The 15,454-nt window shown below is 44.8% G+C and overlaps 1 long non-coding RNA gene across 1 annotated transcript; it reads left to right on the plus strand.

The window, feature by feature from the left end:
• The first annotated feature begins 11,602 nt into the window (after positions 1–11,602).
• On the plus strand, positions 11,603–13,493 carry LOC123083353 (uncharacterized). The gene is made up of 2 exons (XR_006439278.1): positions 11,603–12,635; positions 12,733–13,493. It is a non-coding gene; the product is annotated as an uncharacterized lncRNA (long non-coding RNA).
• The last annotated feature ends 1,961 nt before the right edge of the window (positions 13,494–15,454 follow it).

Genomic DNA, 15,454 nt, shown 5'->3' on the forward strand with positions numbered 1-15,454 from the left:
TAGATAGCGCATGTATCTAGCTTCCGCCTCCGCCCTAGTGGTGTACCCTTTGTAACTGTTACCGCTGAAACGGTGAACCTATCTTCGACACTCCTCCCAGTCGTCGTAAACTCCGGGAACCTTACCCTTGTACACGACATACGATGGCATCTCTATGCACTAGACAAACAATATGTTAGTAGCAATTCACAGACGATACATAAGCAATATATAAGTATGCAGCAAAAGGATCGGAAGAGAAAAGCAACACATTAATAGCACGATTCATGGTCCTACTAATAAATAGCATCGATTACACATAAGTTGAACGATTGTCCAAACTAAAGAGACATACAAGTTCATTAAAGTTTAATTACAACATGAGCTAATCGATATTTCAGAACTACATAGCATCACTACTTTTGGCTCGACTCAGGGACCGGAGTGAGGCTGAAGCTGCCGTCTATCGTGATGGTCATGAAATCGCGGTCGTTGTCAGCCTGCATTTGTAGCGTTGTTTCTATCTCGCTGTTGGACGGTTGATATCTGAGGTAGAACTGCCCCGAGGTATGAAGGACATCTTGATGGATGATTTCTGCAAAATCCGACTGGATGCGAAAGAATTCTTTCCTAATGTCTGCATCCTGGATTGCCGACAAGCGTGCGGCACAATATTTGAGATTATTTTGTAGCAGAAGGTGATTATGGTCCCGCACGATCGCCCGCATGTGATGGAGGGCATAGTAGGCATCCTTCTGACCGCCAGGCGGCTGCTTGACGCAGGGGAACGTCATATTGTGGGTGAACACGTGCTTGCCGTACCTACAAATTGGCCTCCTGAAGGTGCCTCCAGATCTGGCGTAGCCGGGGAGAGCTTCGTCACGAACTTTCTTGATATTTGTGTAGTCTTTTTTCGACTGACGGTCCGAGTCGAAATACATGGCCATGGAATATTTCGGGCTTAAGAGGATGAGTGCGCAATGTGTCTCACTGCACAAAACACGAAATGTTAGGAAAAAAAAGAACGATCAAAATCTAAGAAATCATATGTTACGGGGCGGTGAGGGGATGACTTACTCAGGAAAGTAAGGCACGATGAAGTTATCCTTGTCTGGGTTCGCCAGAATGACGCCTTTGAGGTATGAACTCGCGACTTGCCGGTCCCCAGCACTAACCAAGATCTTGGCATGCATGTAGAAGGGGTCGACTATCACGATGTGCGGGGTCTTGTCTCTAATGATCCGCATCTCCATACTGAGCCAAAATAGCCGAATGAAGGTGTAGTGCAGCGGATGAAGATTAAACATAGCGAAGATGTCATCAAACCGCAGGACGATCATACCCTCGATGGTGCTATCGACAAAGCCCTTGCTCTCTGGCACCTTGGCCGCGAAAATCGGGTATGCCACATCATTCTCGAAGAGACGCCGCTTCTCCAAAGAAAGAACACTGTCATGCAGACTCCGCATAGCACCGGTTGTAGCATTGCGCAGATTAGTCGGTACTATCGGCCTACCTGCCACATGCACCCTCCTCGAGATATCCTTAGGTGAAGGTGGCCCATCCTGTGCACGGATCGTACTCGGTGCCGGCTGGCTTGCACCCTTGTTATTCTTTCTTTTCTATCCCTTCTTCTTCTGCTGTTGTAATGGGATCGAGTTCTGCTCAGAGACCGCCTTCTTGAGTGTGTTGGGGATGATAATATTTCGCACCTTGGCTATCAGAGGCCCGGTGAAGGCGGCAGCTGGAGGTGTCTCCTGAGAACTGAACGCCAGACGACGCATGTTGCAATTGGGTTTCCCGCGGTACCAGCTATATCGCGATCGTCTTTTGCAGGGTTGGGTTCTTGAGAAGGAGGTCCCAAGAATTCGTCATCGTACCCATGTTCGTTCAAGTACTTATTGATGTTGGTAAATGTACCGTCATCGTCGTCCGGATCCTGTGCCATATGCATGTCCGGCATGTCCGGTAGCGTTGTGGCGGTCTTGCCATGGCTTGGCGCCGGCACGACTGGCGATGTTGTCCGTGGGGTGGTGTCCCCCGCCCCCAAACGAATCTGGCTCTTCGGCCAAAGCAGGGGCCAGCTTAAGAAGGAGCTGAGGGTCATCACATCATCTTTGTCGGCCCCAGGGGGTCGAAACAGAGGTAACAAGTCGTCGCAGCCCGGCAGCACCCGAACCAGTTGAACCCTATACATAGTGGGTGGCATCGGATTACCGTGGAACACGGGGTTGCCCGGTTGAACGATTCTGGCCTTGGCGACATCGATCAACTCGCTGCCCACAAAGTGCAGGAGAGTGCATGGAACATCGGTGGCGCCCTGCGAAAACATGTAGGGCATCAGGGATGCCTAGTCAAAGGCAAGGAGATGAAGTCATCGACTGAGAGGCTTAGTTACCGTGATGGTGTCGAGCTCGGCTAATGTCGAGGCACCCCCAACGGCGGGCGTGCAAGTGACGGAGGGGCCGCTTGCTGCCGAGGTGCCGGCCGGCGTATTCTTCTCACACCCGGGTGCATTAAGCTCCAATGCTCGCGCTCGCGCTGGAGACACCAATACCGCCTCCGCCGGAGGCACCAATGGCGCCGCCGGCGCGTTGTGTGAGTTGCTGGCCGTGAAGCTGGGAATCGGGGGCGGCCCCTATTGGCCGCCCGCAATCCACGCCTTCAGCCCCTCAATCAAGGTAGGCAAAATGGCGGTGATCATCGCTCCCAGTTGGTCTCGCACTTGCTCTTGGACCATCTCCGAAATCCGTGCCACTTGTGCCTTGAGTTCTTGAACCTCGTGCGACTGGCTTTCCGAGCTGGTCTTTCTCTCATTAAGCCCAGCGTTATAGTATTCCAACCATTTCGTGGACAAGCCTTTGCCGGCCACACGACCAGCTGACAACGGCTTACCAAACTTATCCTTGTGTTTCATTATGTTCAACGCCCTATTTAAAGTGGTGTCCCAAGGGGAGCTCTGAGACGACCCCGCGCTACTGCTTTCAGTGTCCTGTGGAAGGAATGTGAACCATTTAGAAATTTGGCTTCATTAATTAGAATTCAACCATATGGAGCTAATTACGCGGGGGTGTATTCCTTACCAGAACAAGCTCAAGCGCCTTGGTCTTCGGATCCTTGGTAAGCTTCTTTGTTACCAGGTCCACCTTGTACCGGGCCCTGACATAGTTCCCGGTTTGCTTGTCACGGTATTTATCGAAGAGGGGCGGTAGGCCTTGCTCGGCACGCTCCGCGTCCTCCTTGTCCCATATAGGTTCCACCACTCTGTAACCGTCGGGACCGAGTTTGTGGACCCCTAAGTTCAAGTCCCGCATATCTTTCCCCCACTGACTTGATCCCGCGGTTGCGTTGCTCTCGCACTTGATCTTGAACTCCCGGTAGTCAGCTTCACTGATCGAAGGATTTGTCCCTTCGATCTTCTCATAATTATCACCTCTTAGAATCCTTCTCCTCACCGCGGCTCTCCAAGTAGCCAGGGTCGTGCTCACCTTCATGAGGGCGGCACTGTTCACTTTATTCCCTGAGAGGCGTGTGTTTGTGAAGTCACCGCGGAACTTGTATCATTCGTGTAGCTTCGTGAAGAGGAGGTTGCGCAAATTCCCTCGGTCACGATGCCTTAGGTTCTCGGTGTTGATAGAGATGGTGCTCCGGAGAATGCACCCGAGTTGTCCCGAGTACCCACTGACTAATTCTTTGGGTGCCCTTGGATGCCCACTGGAGGACACTTTAGTAAATTCCTGCTTGACGGTGCCGAGCATGTTCGGGCGCCGGCCCTTTCGTTGCCTCTTCGGTTGGCTTCCATCTATGTGTGCGCTGCCATCATCAGTGGTGGCATCCTCGGCGACACCATCAGTGGTGTCATCCCCGACGCCACTAGGGGTTGTGTAGTCGGGATCGGTGTCTTCCGTGGCGTCCTCATAGCAGCGAGGTTCTTCCTCCATCTCCTGGGACAGCTCCCAGAATTGCTTGCCCGAACCGCCGGCCTCATCATTGTGGGCCATGTTCGCTTTAAATAGGAAAAAAGTTTGGTCAAAAAGTTGGTTATTGTCAAGGAACATGATCTCTAAGTTGACCAAATAACCTAATTCTCGAGGAATGTCGCCAAAAAGTTGGTTACTGTCAAGGAACAATTGAGAGACGTTTGTGATATTGCCTAGGTGTTTTGGGATGGAACCTGTTAGTGTGTTGTTGCTAAGGTCCAAGTCCGCGTTCTCAAGGTCTAAGATAATTTAATCAGGGCAGTGGCAGTGGATTTGTGCACAAGCTAAGCTAGCTAAGACAGTAGCTTCCTTGCAACCCACAAAAGACAAAGGAAAAGGGGTGAAACGGAGGAGATGGTTAGCTTTGATGAGAAGGCAACATCTTCCTAACCCTCTTCTTCTTGTCTCCTCTCACTATCTCTCTCACACACATGGAAAGCAAGGGTGTCTGAGTGTGTGAAAAAATACTAAACTAATCCAACCACTAAAGCACTAGATCACTACTATTGTATGGCTCCAATGGGTGCCACTGCCAAGCATCCCTCTCCTATCATTTAATCATGATTAGCCCATCATTTTGACCAGAGATTAGTTTTGGTTAATTAATTAACTAGTGTGTGCCGCAGCAGAGCACAGATCTCCATCTAGCTAGTAGGAGTAGCTTTCCAAGGCCTCTTTCCAAAGCCACAACTCCTCTAATTTTTTTTGGTTGATGTCAAGATACATGCTGATTAATTTTTGTTTCGGTTGAGAATCGGGCACCTTCTAGGTCAAGAAAATTGGGCATGACCTTTGCTAATTTTCTTGACCTAGGAGTGCCCCATTCTCAATCGAAACGGAAATTAATCAACATTTCAGGAGAAAGGGGTCATTTCAGAAGATCACAAGTAGCAGCAGCGTCACAAGTTGACAAAATCACAAGTAGCAGCAACATCACAAGTAGTACAGCAGCAGCAGCATCACAAGTAGTACAACATCATCATCACAAGTAGTACAGCAGCATCATCACAAGTAGCAGCAAAATCACAAGTAGCAGCGGCATCACAAGTAGTACAGCAGCAGCAAAATCACAAGTAGCAGCAGCATCACAAGTAGTATAGCAGAGAAAGGAGAGGAAGTACCCTAGCAATTTATGAAAGTGTCCAGTACACTAAACTCCAACTCCAGTACTAGAGGAAATGGGCAGTAGATGGGAAGCCTACAACAGATGCAGCTCCAGCTCCTTGACATGCAGATGCAGCTCTAGCTCCCTGGAACCAACAAAAAAAATTGAGCAAACAGCAAACAGCCAAAACTAATCATCGCTTTACGGAACTAATCATAGCAAAAACTAATCATCGCTAGTATTAATTGTGCTTTCTGAGATGATGCTTATATAAAATATCAATGAGTATTCCCACTAGTTCATCACTTTGCGGATCTAACCCACAAGTTTTGGCATGGTGAGAACTTCAAGGGTCAAGTTAGTAGGAGTACACATGAGCTCCTTCAAGCGGTGTGAGGGCCAGCCGGCCAGCGAGAAGTGGTTCCAGATTGGTGGTAATATCTAGCTCAAACGAAAAAACAAATTACAATGCTTGTTATATAACAGTTCATGAATCTGGGTTAACATGCTTCTGTCGTGCTTCTGAGATGGTGCCCGTATTCCACATATTTGTGATGTGTAAACAGCACAAATCTTTCAAGACTCTAAAAATGCAATATTCAATTCATTTTGATTTTGTAACAGCGCAAATCTTATAGCTTTGAATTGAAACCCTTAGCAAGCACATATAAACATCAATTTAAGCACGACAACATATACATGGCATATGCTTAGGCAATTTCTGGTGGAATGAATAATGCGCACCGGATCTTGTTTAGTAAATACAGTACTGAATACAACCACGATCTTGTTGCTGCATATGTAGTGTGAGTAGTAAGCTATATATACATGTCACAAAGATAAGACCATGAACATATTCAAACAGGACTAATTTACTCTAAAAGCTCATTTTTTAGCCCCTTACACTTCTTAAACATAACCACTACCTAGACTCCTAGAGCATCAATAAGCACAAGCTAGCCTCTGAAAATTTCAACATTTGAAGAAACAACTGAAATGTTAGCCCTTTCACGATGCCACAGAACCTCACCATTTACAATCACTAACAAGCAAGTGACCAAGAATCAGAGAGTCATGCAGCAGAAATGTACAACGAGTTACCTGAGCAGAGAGCCTGTGGCAGCTGCCAGGCGTGAAAGAAGCGGGAAGCAACGTCTTCGCTCGGTGGCTCAACTAGCTCGTAGACCTTGCACCCCATGACCTTGCAGGCATGCACGTCGACGCCGATCAGGTGGTCGTCTAGGAAGACGGCGATGGCGACGATACGGTGCAGCTCCGGTCGATTGAGAGCCCGTAGATGAAGAAGCAGTCGACGATAGTCCGCCTGGACGTCTCCGTGTGGCACGGGGTGACTGGTGGCGGCGCAGTGGGTCGGGCGAGGGGCAGGTTGGGGTGCGCGCGGGCTACAGCGAGATTGGTGTTGGCCCTGCGGCCTTGCTCCGGTGAGAGCGGGGTGGGGTCGGAGGGGGAGGAAGGGGAGGATGGGGAGAGGGAGGCAGCGGGGGCGCGGATTGGGAGCGGACGCGTCCCACGGGCGAGGGCGGCGGCGCACGTAGAGGCAGCGGCGCAGTGGGTCGGGGCGGCCGCGCAGCGGGTTGGGGCTAAGAGAGATATGTGAGATTGCGGATCGGGGATTGGGGATTTTAGTGGGGGGGGGGGTTAGGAATGGCGCACCTTCTCCTGGTGTGCCATAAGTACCTTGATAGCAATGGCGCACCTGCTAGCGGTGCGCCTTTAGTAACTTGTTTTTTGGATTTAGTTGCAAAACATTTGTGAATTGGTAAACATTTATGAATATGAAAAAATATCATCAAATTTGAAAAAATATTCATGAATTCAAAAAGTGCCCATGAAATTTTAAAATATTCATGAGTTCAAAAAATATTAACAAATTCAATACTTTTTGTGAGTTAGAAGTTCAATAACAGAATAAACCTAATTAAATAAAAATTGGTATACTAATGGCGCACCTCCTAGGGGTGCGCCATAAGTACCTTGAGAGCAATGGCGCACCTGCTAGGGGTGCGCCATTAGTAACTTTTTTTCGATTTTTAGTTGCATTCATTGGTGAATTGGTAAAACATTTATGAATATGAAAAAATATCATCAAATTTGAAAAAATATTCATGAATTCAAAAAGTGCCCATGAAATTTAAAAATATTCATGAGTTCAAAAAATATTAACAAATTCAATACATTTTGTGAGTTAGAAATTCAATACCAGAATAAACATAAATAAATATTCATGAGGACTAGAACAGAAGAAATGTCATTTCCATATGTCGAAATACAATCGAGAAATGAAGACTACAATTTAAATACAATCGATCTTAGCTAGCTAACTTTTCACAATATTCTTGCCCTTCTTTTTTGCAAATGGAGTTCTTCTCTTGAACGGACGTCCTTTAGGTAGGGTGGTCCTGCTTCTTCTTATGGTGTATGGTACTTCATCGTCGTCGTCATGTTCCATCTTCGGGTCACATACTTGTCGAAGTCTTGCTCATTGGCGACTACATCCATTCCGATGATCTTCCTTTTGCCTCTCCTCATGACAACACGACTGGGCTTTGATGGATCGGTAATGAAGAAGCATTGGTCCACTTGGGAAGCCAGTACCCATGGCTCATTTTTCGCGGTGACGTTTGCGCCCGCGGTCTTGTATTTGGCTTCGGGTATAACCATGGTGGTGAAATACCGGTCTTCTTTAAGGACGCTCTTGGCCCATCTGACATGGAACATCGGGACCTTCTCTCCAGCGTAGCTCAGCTCCCAGATCTCCTCGATCCTTTCGTAGTGTCTGTCCTTGTTGTCACCGGTGTAGGATTCCATCGTTACCCCGGAGTTCTGATAACCATCGCTCTTCATGTCCTTTTCCTCGGTGTAGAATGTGTAGCCATTGATATTGTACGCCTCATACGTCATCAGGTTGTGCTCGGCGCCCTATGACAAGGCGAATATGAGTTTTTCTTTCGCGGAAGAATCCTCATGTAAAGGGTACGACAAAAGCTTCTCCTTGAACCAACACGTGAAACATGAGTTCTGCTCTTTGATTATATCTCTGTCTGTCCTCTGTTGGCCTCGGTCATTGTATGTCTTCTCAATAACGGTTTTGTGCTCTACCACCCAAGGATCGACCATGTCTATGTGTTGTAGCGCAACTAGGTTTGCCATTTCAAAGTCGGCGAGTCGACCCTCGAAGTCGACATCCATTTCGTGGCGACCCTCGCAGTGACCCCATCTAGCGAGCCTGTCGAGGTGCCTGTTGATGGGCAGACCAACGGGGTTCTCGATGCCTAGATAATTTGTGCAGTAGGAGATGCACTCTTCGGTCAGAATGACCCTGGCTATGCTTCCCTCTGGACGTGACATGTTGCGAGCGTATCCTTTGATGACACCATTCATCCTTTCGAACGGCATCATGCTGTGCAGAAACGTCGGTTCGAGTTGGATGATATCCTCCACGATATGGACAAGCAGATGCACCATAACATCGAAGAATGCGGGCGGGAAGTACATCTCAAGCTCGCATAGTATCACCACAATCTCTTCCTGTAGCCTTATGAGTTGCCTCACACCAACCGACTTCGGAGAGATGTGATGACCCACAAGTGTAGGGGATCGCAACAACTTTCGAGGGTAGAGTATTCAACCCAAATTTATTGATTCGACACAAGGGGAGCCAAAGAATATTCTTGAGTATTAGCAGTTGAGTTGTCAATTCAACCACACCTGGATAACTTAGTATCTGTAGCAAGGTATTTAGTAGCAAAGTAATATGATAGTAATGGTAACAGTGGTAAAGATAAAGATAGCACAAGTAATATTTTTGGGTTTTGTAGTGATTGTAACAGTAGCAACGGAAAAGTAAATAAGCGAAGCACAAGATGTGAAAAGCTCGTAGGCAATGGATCAGTGATGGATAATTATGTCGGATGCGATTCCTCATGTAATAGCTATAACATAGAGTGACACAGAACTAGCTCCAATTCATCAATGTAATGTAGGCTTGCATTCCGAATATAGTCTTACGTGCTTATGGAAAAGAACTTGCATGACATCTCTTGTCCTACCCTCCCGTGGCAGCGGGGTCTTGGCGGAAACTAAGGGATAGTAAGGCCTCCTTTTAATAGAGAACCGGACCAAAGCATTAACACATAGTGAATACATGAACTCCTCAAACTACGGTCATCACCGAGAAGTATCCCGATTATTGTCACTTCGGGGTTGTCAGATCATAACACATAATAGGTGACTATAGACTTGCAAGATAGGATCAAGAACACACATATATTCATGAAAACATAATAGGTTCAGATTTGAAATCATGGCACTCGGGCCCTAGTGACAAGCATTAAGCATAGCAAAGTCATAGCAACATCAATCTTAGAACATAGTGGATACTAGGGATCAAACCCTAACAAAACTAACTTGATTACATGATAAATCTCATCCAACCCATCACCGTCCAGCAAGCCTACGATGGAATTACTCACGCACGGCGGTGAGCATCATGAAATTGGTGATGGAGGATGGTTGATGATGACGATGGCGACGAATCCCCCTCTCCGGAGCCCCGAAACGGACTTCAGATCAGCCCTCCCGAGAGAGATTAGGGCTTGGCGGCGGCTCCGTATCGTACAACGCGATGAAACTTTCTCTCTGATTTTTTTCTCCGCGAGACGGAATATATGGAGTTGGAGTTGAGGTCGGTGGAGCTGCAGGGGGGCCACGAGACAGGGGGCGTGCCCAGAGGGGGTGGGCACGCCCCCCACCCTCGTGGACAGGGTGTGGGCCTCCTGGTCTTGATTGTTTCGCCAGTATTTTTTATATTTTCTGAAACTTGTCTCTGAGGATTTCCAGGTCATTCCAAGAACTTTTGTTTTCTACACATGAAACAACATCATGGTAATTCTGCTGAAAACAGCGTCAGTCCGGGTTAATTTCATTCAAATCATGTAAGATAGAGTTCAAAACAAGGGCAAAAGTGTTTGGAAAAGTAGATACGTTGGAGACATATCAACTCCCCCAAGCTTAAACCTTTGCTTGTCCTCAAGCAATTCAGTTGATAAACTGAAAGTGATAAAGAAAAATTTTACAAACACTTTTGCTCTTGTTGTTGTAAACATATAAAGCCAGCATTCAAGTTTCAACAAATATTATAAACTAACCATACTCACAATGACACCTCGGTCTCACAATTACTCATATCAATAGCATAATCAGCTAGCAAGCCATAATAATAAAACTCGGATGACAACACTTTTTCAAAACAATCATAACATGATATAACAAAATGGTATCTCGCTAGCCCTTTCTGACCGCAAAACATAAATGCAAAGCACCTTTAAAGATCAAGGACTGAATAAACATTGTAATTCATGGTAAAAGAGATCCAGTCAAGTCATACCCAATATAAACCAATAATAACGAATCCAAATGACAGTGTTCTCTCCAGCGGGTGCTTTTTAATAAGAAGGTGATGACTCAACATAAAAGTAAATAGATAGGCCCTTCGCAGAGGGAAGCAGGGATTTGTAGAGGTGCCAGAGCTCAATTTTAAAAATAGAGATTGAATAACATTTTGAGTGGCATACTTTCACTTTCAACGCAACAACTATGAGATGGTTGTATCTTCCATACTACATGCATTATAGACAGTTCCCACGCAGAATGGTAAAAGGTTATACTCCCCCACCATCAACAAGCATCAATTCATGGCTTGCTCGAAACAACGAGTGCCTCCAACAAACAACAGCCCTGGGGGAGTTTTGTTTAATTATATTGATTTGCTTTGATCTCTTTGGATCATGGGACTGGGCATCCCGGCTACCGGCTATTTCTCTTGAATGCGGAGCGGAGTCCACTCCTCTTGAGAATAACCCACCTAGCATGGAAGATATAGGCAGCCCTAGTTGAAACATGAGTTGCTCGAGCATACAAAACAGAATTTCATTTGAAGGTTTAGAGTTTGGCACATACAAATTTACTTGGAACGGCGGGTAGATACCGCATATAGAAAGGTATGGTGGACTCATATGGAATAACTTTGGGGGTTAAGGAGTTTGGATGCACAAGAAGTATTCCCGCTTAGTACATGTGAAGGCTAGCAAAAGACTAGGAAGCGACCAACTGAGAGAACGACAACAGTCATAAACATGCATTAAAATTAATTCACACCGAATACAAACATGAGTAGGATATAATCCACCATGAACATAAATATCGTGAAGGCTATGTTGATTTGTTTCAACTACATGCGTGAACATGTGCCAAGTCGAGTCACTCAATCTATAATACCTAAATAGTTCATCCCCACTATCTATTTCTCTTGACATGCAGCCTATCCACCTCATCAACTTTGCCATCTCAGCATTTTTCAACCAATGGTGTGATTCAACTCGGGTTATTTTTTATTTAATATATTCAACTCTGGTAATTAATCAAACCAAGCCTCCTCGGTCTTCCACCGAAGCCCATCAGTGAATAACCTAATAAAGAGAAGCCCATCAATCATCTCGCTGTATCCTGGCATAACAGACGACGGTTTCTGACCCACGCACGACGCACCACCACACGGTGCCCTGCAACCCTGCCCTCTGGCGTTCCCTAGGAAACCACCCACTCGTGCAAGCCATCTCCACCACTGCAGCCAGATCCGGTGCAGGGCTGCGACCGCCTCCGACCAAAAAGAATTGAGGTTCTCTGTCACTGGTTGCCGTCCGGCGCGCAGAACGTCGCCCTCCACGGATCCAGGTGCGCCGGTCAGATCCAACACCGGGAGCTACAACACATGCATCAGCACCACGCCGCTACCCTGCAGACTCGATGCGCCCATCGTCGGCCACCTCAACGACCTTCTCAAGATCGGGATCCACCACCGCCCAGTTACCCAGAAGTGACGACGACGACGGCTCTCAGACGACTTTCCCTGCTCCGGCTAAAGTGCCCCTTTAAATTGTGGAGCGGCATCGCTCATCAGGTTGGTGTTGCACCTTTGATCCAAAATCGTGGCATGATGTCCAGGTTGCTCATAGTTCACTTGCGCTCCCTCTTGCATTATAGACCTCAAAAGCACATATGTAGTATCATATTTTTCATGGTGTCCTGAGGGTACGTACAATTGTACAGAACGCCTCCTCCTACCTATCTCCTCCATGTTCAGATCGATCTAGGGTTCCCAGGATTTTTGTTGACGTGTTTGACTTCTGGTGAAGATGTTGGATCGGGTCAAGGGCACCAGAAAGTGGTTCAACACCAAAAATTGGTTCTCAGGGTAACGTCAACTACATATGGAGCATATATCTATCAGCGTTTCATATTTCCCTTCTTTGTTCTCTCCCTCCCTCTCATTCTCAATTCCCCAAAAATTTCTTCAGTGATATGTGATGCTGTTGTTGATGTAGATACGTTCAACTGATATTCCTAGGCAAATTTCCCTTTACCTTTTATTTCTGGGGCAACTGCCATAACATCTCAGGGTGCAATGGCTTGCCAATTAAAACCCCTAATCTGTCTAATGTTTCTTTGTGCAGATGTTTTGATCTTTGTCGGCAAGGTCTTCCATGAAACAGGTGTGATTGAAAAAAAAGTTTGTAATCTTTATGCTCCATTGCCTACCCAATATGTCTTTTGAAACTTTGATGCAGTAATTGATAATAAATTATTCAGTTCATAAAGCAGGTCATTATTTGCAATTTTGAAGAGAAGGATTCAAAATATTGCCAGTTATGTGCCATAAGAATAATATCCGGTGTCTCTTTTTGATAGGTATGCTATATTGCTGTCTTTATAATCTTTATCATTATATAGATTGAACGACCAGTTCTGTCACAGTTCATTATTCGTACAAATAGCTGATTTTGTTGAGAAAAGCTTTGTTTTATACTTCTATAATTGCAAGCCGTATCTGCAGATCCTTTTTGAATATTTGTCGACAAGTTTTATGATGAAAAAGAAAGCAGGCCATCGATCTTACTTATGTTGTATATCTATATACTCAGCCGCCATTGTTTTCCTAAGTCCGATGCATACTTCCAAGAAGCGTACAATTTCAAAAGTGTTTCTACAGCACCAAATATATTGACGCACTTTCAGGTCTCCTATGTCCAGTCTTATTCCTTCTAATATCTTCTTCATGGTAAACATTATGAGGTCATATTCTTCTTGCATTCATTCACTAATTGTCTTTCTTTTGTGTAAGTATTTTTTTCGAAAAGGAGGATTACCCCCGGCCTTTGCATCAAGTTATGCACACAGCCATCTTTATTAATTGTTCACTAAGTTGTCTTTCTTTTGTGTCAGCTACCTTATATCTCCTAGCAGTAATGTTATAGGTGAAGCTGCCGCTAACAAAGATTGAAGCATGCATGCAGACTTGCCAAACAAGGTCTATTTACTGTTTTTTTGTATGTATAATGCCGGGAAAGTAATATTTTTTTATATCAATATCTTCCGATTCAACAGACTATGCGCATTAAATTGATTTGTATGCTCTTCAGATCTGTATCTTTTTTGTACAATGTATCAAGTTTGATTATTGATTTCATTGTCATATATCAGTGATAACAATGTCATGTAGATGTTCATGCCTGATAACCTTACTAAAGGGCCAACTAAAGGGCCATTGTCTGTTGTAATGATCAGGATTGCTATCTTAGATGATCTATGAGCTTTAGAGTTGTGGTCGCTGGTGATATGGAATAGTTGAACAGAGTAAGGATTTGTGATGACACAAAATCTAAATGAAGGTTTCAGATTTCTCAGTTTCCAGTTTTGGTCATGGGCGATCTAGAAGCTGTAGGTTCGGCAAGAGAAAGATTTTTTGTGAGGATAGTTGTTTCCTGAAGATGTATTCTTGACGTAATGATGGCTCAAGTTTAAGTTTATGTGCTTTCATGGTCAAAGAGTATTGGATCATAATTTGCACTATTGTCCATAAACCATACATCAAATTATTGTTGGAACTTTGTGATAACACTTTGAAGAATGAATGCATACAATTGTTTCGTTGGTTGACAAGCTTTCTATAAGTTGTGTGATTGAAGTAATATTGATCCTATGATTTTGCAAATGTGGTTTGCATGACCTCACAAGCATAACACTTCAGAGGTAAAAATCATTTCTTCTCATATCTCATGGGTTTTTAGAACTTGGCATACTAATTTCCCGCACCAACGCGCAGGGCATCATCTAGTTTATTCAAAGGAGGATACCATCCCATCATACCACATCATAATCATTCTAATAGCATGTTGGCACGCAAGGTAAACCATTATAACTCATAGCTAATCAAGCATGGCACAAGCAACTATAATCTCTAAATGTCATTGCAAATATGTTTACTTCACAATAAGCTGAATCAGGAAAGATGAATTCATCATATTTACAAAAACAAGAGAGGTCGAGTTCATACCAGCTTCTCTCATCTCAATCAGTTCATCATATATCGTCATTATTGCCTTTCACTCGCACGACCGAACGATGTGTATAATAATAAGAGTGCACATGCATTGGACTAAGCTGGAATCTGCAAGCATTCAACTCAAGAGAGAAGACAAAGTAATATGGCTCTAAATTAAATAAACAATCATGCATGTGAGAGCCAATAAACATTTTCAATACGGTCTTCTACTTTCAACCCCTCAAAGGAAAGAAAAGAAAAGAAAAGTATTTACACGGGAAAGCTCAAACAAGTAAAAAAAAGAAGAACGAGAATTCTTTTTGGGGTTTCATTTTAATTTCTACTACAAGCATGGAAATTAAACTAACTATTTTTTTTGGTTTTTCTTAAGGTTTATCAAACACACAAGAAGAAACTAGAAAAATAAAATTAAACTAACATGGATAATACAATGAAAGAGTATGAGCACCGACGACTAGGATAGTGTGTGAACATGAATGTAAAGTCGGTGAGAAATACGTACTCCCCCAAGTTTAGGCTTTTGGCCTAAGTTGGTCTAATGCCAAGGGTAGCCTGGCTGATATCTGTAGTTGTAACTGGGGTCGTGCTGAGATGCAGCAGCAAATGCTTCCTGAGATGCGGCATGTTGGCGAGCCACCTCCGCTCTCCCCTCGTGTTCAGCTGCTTCCTCCCTGGTAACAACATATCTTCCTTTTGCCTGGTAATCAAAAAGGAAAGGAGCAGGAAGAGTAACATGGACAGAGCTATGTCTGTCAAAGATTAGTCGATACTGGAGGAATTGTTCATTCCTCTTAAGAAAATGATGTTTGATCATAGCGTCATAATCTAAATAAGCAGGAGGCAACATCACATCACCCTCTCGTGGGGCTATACCAAGATAATTGGCCACACGGGTCGCATAAATTCCTCCATATAAATCTCCAGCTCTATCATTTTTATGCAACCTACGTGCAACTATTACCCCCAAGT

The sequence above is a fragment of the Triticum aestivum genome, chromosome 4A (assembly GCF_018294505.1).
Source record: "Triticum aestivum cultivar Chinese Spring chromosome 4A, IWGSC CS RefSeq v2.1, whole genome shotgun sequence".
NCBI classification, from domain to species: Eukaryota; Viridiplantae; Streptophyta; class Magnoliopsida; order Poales; family Poaceae; genus Triticum; species Triticum aestivum.